Raw genomic sequence first — 17,514 nt, forward strand, 5'->3', positions numbered from 1 at the left:
CTCCCACACAGAAATCCCCCTCTATCAATTTCACAGTAAAATCAAACAATGGCACATTAATAGCCCCTGAAACCACCATCAAACTCCTCGGTGTATTAATAGACAAGCATCTCACCTTTGACTCACACATTAACGCTAGTATTAAATCATTAAATAGAAAACCTGGATTCCTCTACAGAATCAGACCATTTCTTACAGAGTCAGCAAAGATCTCTATTGCCCAAACTCACCTTATTTCCACCCTACTCTACGCCTCACCTATATATACCAACCTATCCAAAACTAATCTAAATAAACTAGCAACCACCTACAACAACATAGCTAAATTTGCCACCGGTGCCCCCTTCCGTACTCACCACTGCCTTAACCTTAAACATCTCGGATGGCTGGAAGTACAAAACCAACTAGTTTACCAGCAACTCATTTTTATTCACAAGATTTTACATCATCCTTCAAACACTCCCATACTATGTAACCTAGTAAATTCTTATAAAAACCTTCCTACCCTAAGATCAGCTAAAAAACTACAAGTCACCACTACTAAATCCTTTAACAAAGCTGGAGACTGCCTATTCTCAAATGCAGTTGGCAATTCCTGGAACAAACTTCCAACTGAGATCACATCCCTTACTTCCACCAACCTTTTCAAGAATCAGTTGAAAAACTTCATTAAAACCAAATGGCTCTGCCCTGCTCTCAGCCTGACTGATACTTATTCTCCTCCCTGCTCTCAGCCTGACTGATACTTATTCTCCTCCCTGCTCTCAGCCTGACTGATACTTATTCTCCTCCCTGCTCTCAGCCTGACTGATACTTATTCTCCTCCTGCTCTCAGCCTGACTGATACTTATTCTCCTCCCTGCTCTCAGCCTGACTGATACTTATTCTCCTCCCTGCTCTCAGCCTGACTGATACTTATTCTCCTCCCTGCTCTCAGCCTGACTGATACTTATTCTCTGCTCTCAGCCTGACTGATACTTATTCTCCTCCCTGCTCTCAGCCTGACTGATACTTATTCTCTGCTCTCAGCCTGACTGATACTTATTCTCCTCCCTGCTCTCAGCCTGACTGATACTTATTCTCCTCCCTGCTCTCAGCCTGACTGATACTTATTCTCCTCCCTGCTCTCAGCCTGACTGATACTTATTCTCCTCCCTGCTCTCAGCCTGACTGATACTTATTCTCCTCCCTGCTCTCAGCCTGACTGATACTTATTCTCCTCCCTGCTCTCAGCCTGACTGATACTTATTCTCCTCCCTGCTCTCAGCCTGACTGATACTTATTCTCCTCCTGCTCTCAGCCTGACTGATACTTATTCTCCTCCCTGCTCTCAGCCTGACTGATACTTATTCTCCTCCTGCCCTCAGCCTGACTGATGCTTATTCTCCTCCCTGCTCTCAGCCTGACTGATGCTTATTCTCCTCCCTGCTCTCAGCCTGACTGATACTTATTCTCCTCCCTGCTCTCAGCCTGACTGATACTTATTCTCCTCCCTGCTCTCAGCCTGACTGATACTTATTCTCCTCCCTGCTCTCAGCCTGACTGATACTTATTCTCCTCCCTGCTCTCAGCCTGACTGATACTTATTCTCCGCTCTCAGCCTGACTGATACTTATTCTCCTCCCTGCTCTCAGCCTGACTGATACTTATTCTCCTCCCTGCTCTCAGCCTGACTGATACGTATTCTCCTCCCTGCTCTCAGCCTGACTGATACTTATTCTCCTCCCTGCTCTCAGCCTGACTGATACGTATTCTCCTCCCTGCTCTCAGCCTGACTGATACGTATTCTCCTCCCTGCTCTCAGCCTGACTGATACTTATTCTCCTCCCTGCTCTCAGCCTGACTGATACTTATTCTCCTCCCTGCTCTCAGCCTGACTGATACTTATTCTCCTCCCTGCTCTCAGAATGACTGATACTTATTCTCCTCTTTCTACTCTCACTCTCAAACTGGATTTCTTTTTGCTGAAACTCCTCTGCCTTCCATATATGGCAGGTTTAAACTTCTTGCTCTCTTTTTTGTATCTCCCCACTATGCTATATGAAGTTCTATGGATATTAAATATTGTTTTGCTTTTTCTTATATAAATTTTTATTTTTATTTTGTATTTTTTATGCTTAATGAAACTGAACAAGAACTATTTTTTTTGGTTCTCTACAAAAAAAAAAAAAAATTATTTTACTGGCATTCAGTTGTTTACTCGTGTAATTATTCTTGTATTTAACATTTTTTTTTCTTGGGGACTATACAATTATTTTTTTGTAATCTCTATTTCTTGCGAATTATTTGTATAAATGTTTTTTTTCTGTCCTTGTTATTGTCTTGGAGCTTTTCTCCCGGGGCCTCTACTGAAAATGGACATATATCCAGTCAGACTAGCCCAGTCAACAAATGTAAAATAATAAAATAATAATAATAATAATTGTTGCTGTTCATGCTTAGATGATGGATCTCTTTTTTAAATGAAATAAATCCCATTCTCAAGCTGTCTTTGAGGCCTAACAGTGACTGCGTATGTCTTTTGACTATGTAAAACTGCAGGTTATAGCTGTTACCAGTAGAATGGCATAAAAAATTATTGCCAAGAGTACACAAACCAAAAACACAGCAAGCTGCCCAAGGTACCGACTCGATTCTGCTCACTCCTTCCGAAAAAAAGAGAAAGAAAAATCCTCCGTACCAATAATGTGGAATTTAATCACAGACAGGAACACAATACAAATAACCAAAGCAGTATGTCAGGGTTAAGCGCTTTCATCTAAGAATTTAGACTTCCTCAGAACCCTTAGCAAAAGAAGCAATTCAGTTATATACACATTTTGGCACCAAAATTCTTAAAGCAGCACTGTATATAAATATAAAAAATGTATATATAATATATGCTTACAATAACATATGCTTACAATTAATAAACACAACCATATATATATATAAATATTTTATATATAAATATTGCCTATGTATATAAAAAAGGCTTTATACTTATAAAATCATTTACCCCTGGATGGCAAGTGGCATTAGTCCTAAACTGCCAAATTGCCTCCTTTTTAGCTAAATCCACTTTCCAATTCCCCCCACAAGGGTAAATGTCAACCCTATCAATAATTAAAAACTTAAAAAAATGAGTATTATCATATAAAGAAATATGGTGGGCTAAAGCGTTTTTAACATCTCCCTTCTTAATTTTATATAAATGCTCATAAATGCGTTTTCTAAATGGCCTCTCGGTCTTGCCGATGTAAAACGCCGGGCATTTAGAACATGTTGCTAAATATACCACTCTAGGAGTCTGACAGTCCCCACCATAACTCTTAACAAAAGTTTTATTAAAATTATCTAGTCTAACCCCACTACTTTCAAAAATGGATGAACATTGACCACACCGACCACATTTCTTAGTAATACCTGGACTAAATCTTGAAACCTTTTTTAATTCAAGTAAATTTTTGATGTTAGGACCTGTTCTGTACACAAAATTAGGTTGATTACCCAAAATATTCATACAATCATTGTCAGATTGTAGAATTTTCCAACTTTCAAAAATTATATTTTTGATAAACTGTACAAAAGGGGAATATGTCAGAACACAAACTCTTGAAGTTTGTATAGAAAAAGTTGAACAATTTTTCCTAACTAAATCCCCTTTCCCTAAAATGGGGAAAAATGTATTACCCCATTCACGTGTGACATATGAAATAATATCTCCCAACATATCATTCGGATAACCCCTATCCAGAAACATAGATCTAATAAGTTCCAATTCTTTAATCATAACTGATTTAGTTGAAGACATTCGGGCGGCTCTAATACATTGCCCCTTAAATATATTCCTAAAAGTATAACTGGGATGGTCACTTGAAAAATGTAAATAATTATTTGAAAAGGTGTTCTTTCGGTAAATTCTGGAATCAAACCCATTAACTGAATGACTAATGAAAGTGTCTAAGTAAGCAATCCCTGTTGGGATTGGAAAGTGGATTTAGCTAAAAAGGAGGCAATTTGGCAGTTTAGGACTAATGCCACTTGCCATCCAGGGGTAAATGATTTTATAAGTATAAAGCCTTTTTTATATACATAGGCAATATTTATATATAAAATATTTATATATATATGGTTGTGTTTATTAATTGTAAGCATATGTTATTGTAAGCATATATTATATATACATTTTTTATATTTATATACAGTGCTGCTTTAAGAATTTTGGCGCCAAAATGTGTATATAACTGAATTGCTTCTTTTGCTAAGGGTTCTGAGGAAGTCTAAATTCTTAGATGAAAGCGCTTAACCCTGACATACTGCTTTGGTTATTTGTATTGTGTTCCTGTCTGTGATTAAATTCCACATTATTGGTACGGAGGATTTTTCTTTCTCTTTTTTTCGGAAGGAGTGAGCAGAATCGAGTCGGTACCTTGGGCAGCTTGCTGTGTTTTTGGTTTGTGTACTCTTGGCTGAATTTACGTTGTTGTTTCATGGCTAGCCCTTTGGTCGGGACTCCTGCTGTTCCAGTCCATGAGGAGATTGTTTCGCTTCGGGCGGAGCTTTCCGGGTTAAAGGATGAAGTAGCTCGCCTAATTGGTTTAGTTGAGCGTTCTTTGACGCTAACTAATGACTGTCATTCACGTAACTCAGCTAACGGAAGAACTGCTAACGCTTTAAGTACAGCTGAGTGTAATAACAATTTCTCTAGCCCGAGACTGCGTAATCACTCATTTTCGGGTGTAAGTGATCATTTTTTTAATTCCAAATGGTCAACAGGTTAACACCAAGGGGACACGCTCACCGCTGGAGGAATGTCTTGAACATCTTGACTTAAAAGAAGTGGTGTCTGGTAGAAATTTACTGGATAGGGATGAGGAGTGTGATTTCACATTTGATTTTAGCTTATATCAAATACACAATGAGAGCGAGAGATTGGGTGCTCGTTCTAAGAGACCTATGGCTACTAAAACATATGCAGGTATGTGTACTTCAGTAAAACAAACTATGGCGATTAATGCTGAAAAAACTATGGGGCAAGATGTACTTAATTCTTCGTCAGTTGTTATTAACCCTTGTAAAAATAAAAAGAAAATTTATCCAGGGAAAGGCATTGGTGGGATTTCAACAATGCTGGACACTTTGGATAACTTCCTAGACGACAACTTTGACTTTGGGGACAATACTGATAGGAGGACTGTTTTGGACACTAATAAAGGGGACAAAGTGGACATTAAACAAATGATTTTTGATCTTGGCAAAAAGTTGTTTACTATCAAATGTATCAAACTGGACAACGCATATTTGTCAAAATGCTTGGTTTTAAATATTGTTCCAAAGGGGCTTCGGTTTTTTAAACTACCACTAGGAATTGATTATTCTGACAATGTCAAGCATAATTTTAATAATCTTTTTGATGGATTTGGTTTTGAATACATGCGTTTATTGTTGAAAAATAATGATGAGAAACTGTCTAAATTGATTAATGAGGTAGAACAATTGGATTATGATGTTACGCATGATCAATGTTTTTCCGAATGGTCTGATTTATACAACAAGCAATTTTATTCTGTGGAACAAAGGGTCAAGAATATATATTACAGGAAGTGTAGAAAAATTTCTAGGGATTTAGACAGTTATAACAATAAAAATGTTTACATTTGGCCCCAAGATAGGAAGGACATAGGTAGGAGGTTTAATCAAAATTATGGGAGTAATAGGTACTGTGATGAGGACTCTAATTTTCAGGGGGGGGGGCGCTTTTTTCCGGCCCCAAAGAAATGGTTACTGTCAAACAACAAGAGGTGGTAAAAAGTATTCAAAATGTTGATGTTAATACTTGTCTAGTACGGACTTTATCAGATTCTTCTAATAAGGGTGAAAAACAGATTGTTTTTTCTCATTCTGGGTTTAACATCTTTAATTATGCTAGCATTGATATTACCCCTGATATGTTTAAACTTTTTTCTAAAGGTTTTAAATTTGTACCTACTAATAAGATGAATTTAACTAATGTTATTAAGGATGTTAAACTATATTGTAGGCGTTTAAATTTGGCTATGTTTTTTAAAAACGACAATAATTGCCACATGGATACTAACAGTAACCGATTATCCCTAAATAAAAAAAGTACTTTTATACCTGCATCCCACCCTAAAGTGGCCCTTTTTGATCAAATGATATGTCAGGATATTTACAGATTTAATAGTATTAATAATCAGTTTTCCACCTTGAATAGTATAGATAATCTTACTAAGGATGAACGTGGATGTTTGGATTTTTTTCTATCTAATAATAACATCAGGGTTATGAAACCCGATAAGGGGGGAGGTGTCGTCTTTTTTAACAATGTGGACTATGTTAATGCCATGACTAAAATAGTGTTGGAATCAGGGAACTATGAAGTAGTTTCCCTCAATGAAATTAATATAGGGTATCGTAAAATTGACCTTGCCATTGAGGAATATTTACTTAACAACAGGATTTCTAAAGATATTTATGATTTTATTAAGGTTGATTTCCCTGTATTGGCAACCATTTTTGGGATCCCTAAGGTCCACAAATGTGTTTCAAACCCGCCTTTTAGACCTATTGTTTCAGGTGGCAAATCTAAAACTTTCCCCATAGGTACTGTGATTGACTGGTGGACAAAACCCTTATATGAGAGAATTCCCCAACTTGTTAAAGACTCTTGGTCATTTTTGGGGAAATTATCACCTGAATTGTGGAACAAGGATTTAATATTTTTGACCATTGACGTTGTAGATTTGTTTTCATGTATTCCGAAAGAAATTGGTTTAAACTATTTTGAAAACAGTTTACGATCTATTTCAGATTTCACCTGGGATCATATATGTCTATTGGTTGACATGATGTCTTTGGTCTTGGACCACAATTATATCAGTTTTGAAGGGGAATTTCATAGGCAAGTTCAAGGGGTAGCGATGGGTGCATCTTGTGCACCCATCTTTGCCAACCTAGTTATGTATGAGTGGGAGAAGCAGTTTCTTTTTTCCTCCCCATACTTTTCCAAGATCACCTTTTATAGTAGATATCTGGATGATTTGTTTATTCTGTGGAATGGGCCGGCTACTAAGATTTCCGAATTTATGGATTATATCAATCAGACCACGGATTTTTTACGGTTTACTCATCAGTTTTCTGTCACAGGGATTGCTTACTTAGACACTTTCATTAGTCATTCAGTTAATGGGTTTGATTCCAGAATTTACCGAAAGAACACCTTTTCAAATAATTATTTACATTTTTCAAGTGACCATCCCAGGTATACTTTTAGGAATATATTTAAGAGGCAATGTGTTAGAGCCGCCCGAATGTCTTCAACTAAATCAGTTATGATTAAAGAATTGGAACTTATTAGATCTATGTTTCTGGATAGGGGTTATCCGAATGATATGTTGGGAGATATTATTTCATATGTCACACGTGAATGGGGTAATACATTTTTCCCCATTTTAGGGAAAGGGATTTAGTTAGGAAAAATTGTTCAACTTTTTCTATACAAACTTCAAGAGTTTGTGTTCTGACATATTCCCCTTTTGTACAGTTTATCAAAAATATAATTTTTGAAAGTTGGAAAATTCTACAATCTGACAATGATTGTATGAATATTTTGGGTAATTAACCTAATTTTGTGTACAGAACAGATCCTAACATCAAAAATTTACTTGAATTAAAAAAGGTTTCAAGATTTAGTCCAGGTATTACTAAGAAATGTGGTCGGTGTGGTCAATGTTCATCCATTTTTGAAAGTAGTGGGGTTAGACTAGATAATTTTAATAAAACTTTTGTTAAGAGTTATGGTGGGGACTGTCAGACTCCTAGAGTGGTATATTTAGCAACATGTTCTAAATGCCTGGCATTTTACATCGGCAAGACCGAGAGGCCATTTAGAAAACGCATTTATGAGCATTTATATAAAATTAAGAAGGGAGATGTTAAAAACGCTTTAGCCCACCATATTTCTTTATATGATAATACTCATTTTTTTAAGTTTTTAATTATTGATAGGGTTGACATTTACCCTTGTGGGGGGAATTGGAAAGTGGATTTAGCTAAAAAGGAGGCAATTTGGCAGTTTAGGACTAATGCCACTTGCCATCCAGGGGTAAATGATTTTATAAGTATAAAGCCTTTTTTATATACATAGGTAATATTTATATATATAATATTTATATATATATGGTTGTGTTTATTAATTGTAAGCATATGTTATTGTAAGCATATATTATATATACATTTTTTATATTTATATACAGTGCTGCTTTACGAATTTTGGCGCCAAAATGTGTATGTAACTGAATTGCTTCTTTTGCTAAGGGTTCTGAGGAAGTCTAAATTCTTAGATGAAAGCGCTTAACCCTGACATACTGCTTTGGTTATTTGTATTGTGTTCCTGTCTGTGATTAAATTCTACATTATTGGTACGGAGGATTTTTCTTTCTCTTTTTTTCGGAAGGAGTGAGCAGAATCGAGTCGGTACCTTGGGCAGCTTGCTGTGTTTTTGGTTTGTGTACTCTTGGATAAAAAATTATTGCGCCATCATTTGAAATCTCTTCGCCACCCTCAGCAACTAGTTTTGCACACTTTGCTGAATCAAGTTTCTCACCAGCTTTTGCTTTAGCAAACATTTTTGCTGTTACAACATTGTACTTGGATCTAATGTCTACTTTAAGCTCTACAGGTTTCCCATTAATTTGTACAGTATAAAATGTTTCACTCTTTTCTACCGACTGATAGTCCACTGTATTAATATTTTTATCAATCACAGAAACACCATCAACATAAAAAGTTTTCTCACAGCTCTCTATGTGATCTACTTGCTTCTTCAGATACTCTCTTTTAATAAAAGATTGTGCCACTTTAAACTTGCAAAGCCTTTTGAAATAATTCCACTTTTTACATTTCTGACATTGCTGACCAAAAGCGAAACATTTTTCTCATTTATGTTTGTGACTGCTTCCACAATTGTGACAGTTAAGAATAAGATTGGCTGTGGCAGCCTTTGATTTATATATTTCTTTTTCATCTTAACTTTCTGTTGCTGTACACTATCAACATTCACAATGGCAGATACTGCAAGCATGCTTTTCTCATTTGTAAGCATATTCGTAAACTTTTCTGTAAGCTCATATATTTGACAAATCTCTATAACTTTGCTTAATGTTAAATCACTATCTCAAAGCAAAGTCTTTCTCACTGCATCATTATTAACACCACACACATGACGGTCTTTTATCAACTCATCTCATAGATCACCATAGCTGCACGTTTTAGCTTTATTTCTTAAATCAGTAATATATGCTGCTATAGTTTCACCAGGCTTTTGATTTCTTGTGTAAAATATGTGCTTTTCCATCATAATATTCATCTGAGGGTTACACATTTCTCTAAATTTACATTTTAAACACTCAGGGTCTTCCCGATTTTCATCCTGTATCACAATATGGCAGTTTTCCCCCCTCCCCTGCATACATGGTAGAAGCATACACAAATAAACGTTCCCTCTCAATGGCTTCTGAGACAGCTAAATTGAGGAGTATAAATGCTGTTGTACATGCATCTTTATCAGAAAATGCAGCCTATATAAAAATATGATATTCTTCTTCAAACACTAGCCAATTTTCAGCAATATTATTATCAAACACCTGCGGTCCATGTTTGCAAAATCCCTCTGCCATAAGAACAAAATTCATTTAAATATAAGCATAGAGCAGGTGCTTGGAATTATGTCCAACTGCACAACAATCTCTCTGAATTTTTTTTAATTTTAACACTGCAAACACTGCAAACATTCTGGACACTTTGGATACTTCAAAAAGCTTCAGTTAATGTGAAAAAGTCATACATTGGGAACAAATTTAGATGTTTTAACCTTTTCATACATTTTAAACAGTTCAGAAATTATTTAAAACACTTTAATCAATATGTCACTATAGGTTCATAGGTTCATAGGTTGGTACTAGGCTATCAGCACTAGGGCCTATACAAGCCTAGCCATAACAATCCCTTGGCTATTTCTTTCCACAGTATTTACTTCCCTGGACCCCTGTCTAGCATGGGAGACTGACTATTTTGGACATTTTGTTTATCTTGGTAATTATTTCAAACATTTTGAATGCTTTGCCATACATTCGGTGACTGAAAAATCATTTAAACATTTTTAAGTGCCTTGAAATAACCTCTGACCTGTTTGCAAGTTCACTCCTGTATATTTCTCCACCTCTAACTTCATGCCTCATGGTTTGTAAGCTCCACCTAGGGCACCACTCTAGCAAGGGCATTTTTCCAGTATTCTGGATGGTGTAGGTAGACCAGGATGGGGGCACCAAGTGGTCGTGGGGGCGCTGTGGAGACCTTTTGCCTAGGGCACCAGCTGACCACAGGTCAGCCCTGTAAGCTGCTTCAACTTCAGATCCCATTCTGACATGTCACATGTCTTGTGTATTTAAATGAGACACTGAGGCTGGGTATGTATTCATATCATTTATTGTACATAAACGCATCAGGAGCTGTAACTGTTCATATATTTCAAACTTCATAAGCTAACTGACTTGTTTCTTCAAACACTTTCACATGCACATCTCCATTTATCCCTGAATTCACTCTGGCTGACTACACAAAATGGTACTGATCTTGCACATGCTCAATAACTTATATGCACATGGTATCTAGCTACAGTGGCTGACTAGATACAATATACACTCTGATCTACACCCTAGCCTATCTTAAACAATCACTAAACCCAAACCAACACTTACTTTGCAATAAAATGAAAAAATAAACTGAAATACAGACAATATTATTCACTATAAAGAATAACTTCACACACCGCAAGCACATCATCCATGTGCATACACACACACACAAACACACACACAAAACATACACACAAACATACACACACACACACACACACACACACACACACACACACACACACACACACACACACACACACACACACACACACACACACACACACACACACACACACACACACACACACACACACAAACATACACACACAAACATACACACACACAAACACACACACACACACACACACACATACACACACACACATACACACACACACACACACACACACACACACACACACACACACACACACACACACACACACACACACACACACACACACACACACACCTTCAAAATGACACTGCTCATCCATTAGAATGAAAAAACCTAAAACAGTTGAACACTAACCAGAATAAGCTGGTCAGATAAAATTATCAGCCAAATGGATCCAGTTACAAATGTCTACTTTTATTAAAATTAAGCTAACTAAAAACCTTAGCCAAACTAGAAAAAAACAACTGAATCTTAACATAGCCCTCACTACACCACTAAATTACATAGAAAGATTAAAATTTACCTTGACATTTGAGAACAAATCCTACCTGGATGCACTCTGTAAATACACAACAAACACAAACTACGTAAAGCCCAATGCTGTAGAAATATAGGCAATTAATGCTGCATTGAAGTTAATGGGAAGCACTTCTAGCACAAAAGATGCAGAAAGAAAATGGATAGATGTAATATAGGATTTTGTTTTGGCAGCTGCATTGGAGGATTAAAAGATGAACCTCAAAAACTTAAAGTAAAAGATATTTCATGAGTCACACACACTGGATCTTTATATATATTCTACTGCATGTGTATTTATGCTCCACACCCATGCATGCTTGCACACAGAAGCATAGCTGGCTCAACTAGCATCCTGTGCTGGTCCCACGAAGTAGCACCCACCTTCTCAACTCTCTACATAAAGAGCAGAAAAAAATCCTACGCTACTGCTTGCAGAAACCCACACAGACAAACGCACACTCACCCACAACCCTGACATACATTTATTTATGAATAATAATAAAGGCTTTACTGCCTGACACAATGTTTTCAGGCAGTACCTAGTGCCTTGGCTGTTATCAACATGAGCCCTCTGTATCCTCTCTTCCATAACACTGCTGTCTAATAAACTGCACAGTGTTGTGCAGTACTCTGCACTGTGACATGAGCCCTCTGTATCCTCTCTTCCATAACACTGCTGTCTAATGAACTGCACAGTGCTGTGCAGTACTCTGCACTGTGACATGAGCCCTCTGTATCCTCTCTTCCATAACACTGCTGTCTAATGAACTGCACAGTGCTGTGCAGTACTCTGCACTGTGACATGAGCCCTCTGTATCCTCTCTTCCATAACACTGCTGTCTAATGAACTGCACAGTGCTGTGCAGTACTCTGCACTGTGACATGAGCCCTCTGTATCCTCTCTTCCATAACACTGCTGTCTGATGAACTGCACAGTGCTGTGCAGTACTCTGCACTGTGACATGAGCCCTCTGTATCCTCTCTTCCATAACACTGCTGTCTAATAAACTGCACAGTGTTGTGCAGTACTCTGCACTGTGACATGAGCCCTCTGTATCCTCTCTTCCATAACACTGCTGTCTAATGAACTGCACAGTGCTGTGCAGTACTCTGCACTGTGACATGAGCCCTCTGTATCCTCTCTTCCATAACACTGCTGTCTAATGAACTGCACAGTGCTGTGCAGTACTCTGCACTGTGACATGAGCCCTCTGTATCCTCTCTTCCATAACACTGCTGTCTAATGAACTGCACAGTGCTGTGCAGTACTCTGCACTGTGACATGAGCCCTCTGTATCCTCTCTTCCATAACACTGCTGTCTAATAAACTGCACAGTGTTGTGCAGTAGTCTGCACTGTGTTGCTAGGAAATTTTCCTGTGGAATTTTCTACGTTAGAAGCACTCTGTGCTAAACACAAATAATTAATAAGAGTAGCAGTGATGTCTGATAATCCTTCACATTATTTTCAAGTAGTATCCAGTAGTGTCAGGCTTTTTTGTTTGTTAATTGTTTCTGGAATTGCTTGTATTAGTTGGTGCTCTTTGCCTTGTTCACACATAACAATATATATATTATTCCTACTTTGTGTAGCAACATCTGATGACCAGTCAGTGTTCTTGGGTAGGGCAATGATAGTAAGATTGTTTTTTTTTTTTTGGAATTCTCTATTTTGCAGTGTCTTTTTTCCTATGCGCAAAAATAATTACATTAATTCTGACTACACATAACTGCAATATCTGATTATCTGCCTTAGAGTTTTCAGGTGATGTAGCACTGTTCAGATTTTTTTGTGGAATTTTCTATGATTGTAGGAGCCATTTGTCCTACAAATGTGCAGTGTTGCATATAGCAACTAATTTTGCTTCAGAAGAAGCAAATTATCCAAAGGCACCCCTTCCAACTGTCCCATGCAAACACACATCAACTGATTGGTTTCCCTGGTAGCATGTCGTGTCTCCTGCATTAGCAGTATTTTTTTTTAAGGACTATTGATTGTGGACAGTAAGATATTCCAATAATGCTTGTTTGGTCACCTGTATATGTGATTAGACAAAGATAAGTGAAAGTTTAGAAAACAAGACCAGGTACTGCAGCGTGTTTCTTCCCATCAAATGATAATCCCAGACAGAGCAGGACTCGGGCATAAGCACCAAAGCATGCTAAAGCAAAACATCTTAATTATTTCTTTATTAATTTATTTGCATTTATTGTCAATAGCTGACTGTACATGTAACCCCCTTTTCAGAGGAGGTCCAGGGAGAAAGGCTCTGTTACTACTATGCAGCAAAATCACAACCAACAGCAAACCAGCAAAAGTCAGCAAAATATTCCAAAACGACAATGAATTCAGTTCCCAATAAAATTTATTGTTTGTCTTGTCTTAGCACCTCAGCTATCACAGCCTTCAAAGAGTACAAGTTTACCAGAAAATACATTCCCCTATTTATACATCAGACAATCATTTAATTAAATAATCAATCAATTAAACATGCATTTTAAAAAACTTAAAGCAAACTTCTCCAGTTAACTTCTCTGTTCAAACCTTTTGGTATCACTGTACCAAATTTAAATATAAATACAGTTTCCTTACATAGCAAAACATTCTTAATTAATCTTTCATCCCCTTTCCTAATAAATACTTCTTCCAAAACAGTAGCTTGCAATCAATTAGCATCACTATTATGTTTTTCCCCAAAATGAGATGCTATAGGACTTTCCAATCTCCCCTTCTTAATATCTCTAACATGTTCCTGCAACCTAATTCTAAATTTCCTTTTAGTTTCCCCAAAATAGAAAAGGTTGCAGGGACACTTCAGACAATAAATTGCACCCATTGTGTCACATGTAAAATAATTATGTGGTCTAAATATTTTACCATTAATCCTAGGAAAACTCAGTTTGATAAGAGAACATACATTACAATTGTTACATGGTCTAGTGCCCAAAGATACTAATGAGATAGAGGGGCTAACTACTGAAGCAATGTAATAAGCTTTAACCAGTTTGTCCCCCAAATTCTGTCCTCTCTTATAAGTCACATAAGGTAAATCAGAGACAATTCTGTGTAACAATTCATCTCTATGTAAACATTTCCAATAATGTTTTATTAGTTCCCAAATCCTAATACTTAAAGTATTATAAGTTGTTACAAAACATATTTTGTCTTTTTTAACCAAAGAATTAATATTATTAGCACTAACACTAGTAAATCTATTTCTGTTATTAATATTAGTATCATGTTTATTCAAATTACACTGTATCAATTTATCAATAGACTCATGACTTAAATTCTCACTATATCCTCTCTGTAAAAACATAAATAATATTTGACTAATTTGTTTTTGTAAATCCAATTTATTATTACAGAGTCTAGACAATCTAATCATCTCCGCATAGGGCAAAGATTGTATAGTATGAATCGGATGGCAACTAGTACCAAACAAGTACTGGTTGCCATCCTCAAATTTCCGATGGACTGTAGTTACAATAGTACTATCCTTCATACCAGATAGATGAATGTCCAAGAAATTAACCTCTGTACCACATTGTAAACCATCAAACTTGATATTGTATACATTATCATTTAATTCTGAAAAAAATATTGATACCTCATTTAATCCCCCATCACAAACAAAAATCAAATCATCAATATATCTAAAATAAAATAAAACATGTTGTTGTACAAATGCATTTCTATATATATAATCCAACTCAAACATAGCAATAAAGAGGTTTGCGTACATGGGGGCAAATGGTGCCCCTATAGCTGTACCTCTTAACTGATGATAAATAACTTCATCAAAACTAAAATAATTATGAAGCAAACAAAAATGAGTTAAATCAATAATATAATGAGAACTCGGACTATCCTCTAAAAAATATTGTAAGGCTTGAATTCCATCAGTGTATCTGATATTAGTATATGTAGTCTTACTTACATCCATAGTAATCCAAAACATATTCTGAGTCCAATATACATCTGAAATTTTATCAATACAATCAAATGAATCTTTAATATAAGAATCAAGTCTTTCAACATAAGGTAACAAGTAACCATGTATCAAAATTCCTATATTATGCAAGAAATAATTTACAGCAGAAACAATAGGGCATCCGGGGGGGATTAACATTGTCTTTATGTAACTTGGGAAGATGGTAAAAAGTAGCTAAATTACAATTATCAAAATTAAAATTTGTATCTAAATCCTTTTTAGAGAAATATGCCAGATGTACCCTTTTCAATCAATACGGAAAAATCTTTTATAGCATTTAAATATGTAGCAATCTCACAAATTTCATAAGTTAAATTATCATTTAGATGTTGCATACACATATTATAATATTGTGTATAATGAAGCACCACTATTTTATTGCCTTTATCTGAAGGCTTAATAATTAAGTCACTTATATCTGCAAGATTGCTGAGAGCAAGCCATTCATTTTTAGTCATATTATACTGCCAAGAACTATGGCTATACTCCTCAACAAGTTCCTGTATGGAAAAATTGAGCATTTCTGAAAAATGTGCAACAGTATTATTAACATAAGGGGGTATAAATTTACCTCAAAAATGAATCCCACTAGTATCCAACAGAGAATAAGAATTTGGAGAAGTATTAACATCCAGATCATCAGATAAACAAGAAAAGAAACTGTCACCCTCACTATTGGTTTCCAAACTATATTCAAGATCATTATTTTTCAACTGTTTATCCCCTTGTGCATCAAAAAAACATTTAAGATGTAATTTCTTAATTAATTTAAAAATGTCCTGTTTAATTAAATATAACCTAGGTACTACAGTGGGTACAAACTTTAAACCAAGACGGAGAACAGAAACCTTTTCATCCGTTAGGGTACAACCAGATAAATTTACAACATTTGAAACATCTGGAAAGTTAAAAAAATATATTATTATTAGAAGAGGAGCAGCCCAAAGAAGGACAATCAATTCCATCTACCTCGTTTGTAAGTCTGTTTAAATTGTCCTTCACTTGCTGTAGAATTAAAGCCAATTCCTTTCTTCTTGTTTCCTCTTTTGGCACCTTCTTCATTATGGCAAAAATGCTGTTGATGGGATTCAGGTTCTTGTGCTGCTGGCAGTGGGGGGAAATCATGGACATCACCCTCTGAGTCTGTATTATAACCTACCCCATCTGAAGAAGCAAAAGATACAGATAATTGCTTTTTATTACTTGCTGTTTTCCCATATTGTCCAGAATGAATATTCTGCTTATTTCCCCACAAAGAGGCACGCCCATTTCCATAATCATGTACATCGCATTTAATTTTGTGTAATTTAAGGTGGACCTGCTCATTTTCGAACTTATTAAATTTTTCCTTCAAATTTTTAAAGATGTCATTCACTTTGTTGTTACCCACTTGATTCAAAAGTTGTGTGTGCATCATATTTAAATCATTTTTTAATTTGGAATGAAGTAACTGCTCCCTTTCCACCAAAATGTTTACCCACTCCATAGCACAAGTATGTGCTGCAGCTAACCAATGGTCTTTAAAGGCTACATCAATAGTATCCGTTAAGTCAAATGGAGTAGCTGGGCTCTTAAAAGCTCTCAAGCCTCGGGGGGCGATATTCTGTTCCATATATCTCACTAAACCCAGGAGATTAAAATGACAGCATGTTTCCCGAAAAATCAGTTTCTCAAAACTGTCAATATTGTCCTGTATTTCTTGTGGAAAGGAAACATTTGAATTCTCGCCAATACCATCAAAGGGATTATTATGTCTCTGTTTTCCATAAACTTCGATGCAAAATTGAAAGATGTAGACTCACCATTATTCAAAAGCTGAGCAGTTCCAGAAACACCGGCAATTCCAGCAGCATGAGTAGGAGTGGGTAAAACATTGGGAACAGGTAAAGCATTTAAAACCACATGTGGAGCAGAAACCGAAGTACCATGGACCACAAAATTGTCCATGGTTTTCTGTAGCACCATACCCAAAGCACCCGATGTGCCTGAAGCACCTGGAACCAGTGGGGTAGCAGTCAAGTCCTCATGAAACACCTGGGGAATGTTGAGTAAGAAATCCGAATCCATGAAAAAACGCCAAAATCACAACCAACAGCAAACCAGCAAAGCAGCAAAAGCCAGCA

This window comes from Protopterus annectens, chromosome 13.part0 (assembly GCF_019279795.1).
Source record: "Protopterus annectens isolate FY-2018-M chromosome 13.part0, PAN1.0, whole genome shotgun sequence".
In the NCBI taxonomy this organism is placed as follows: domain Eukaryota; kingdom Metazoa; phylum Chordata; order Ceratodontiformes; family Protopteridae; genus Protopterus; species Protopterus annectens.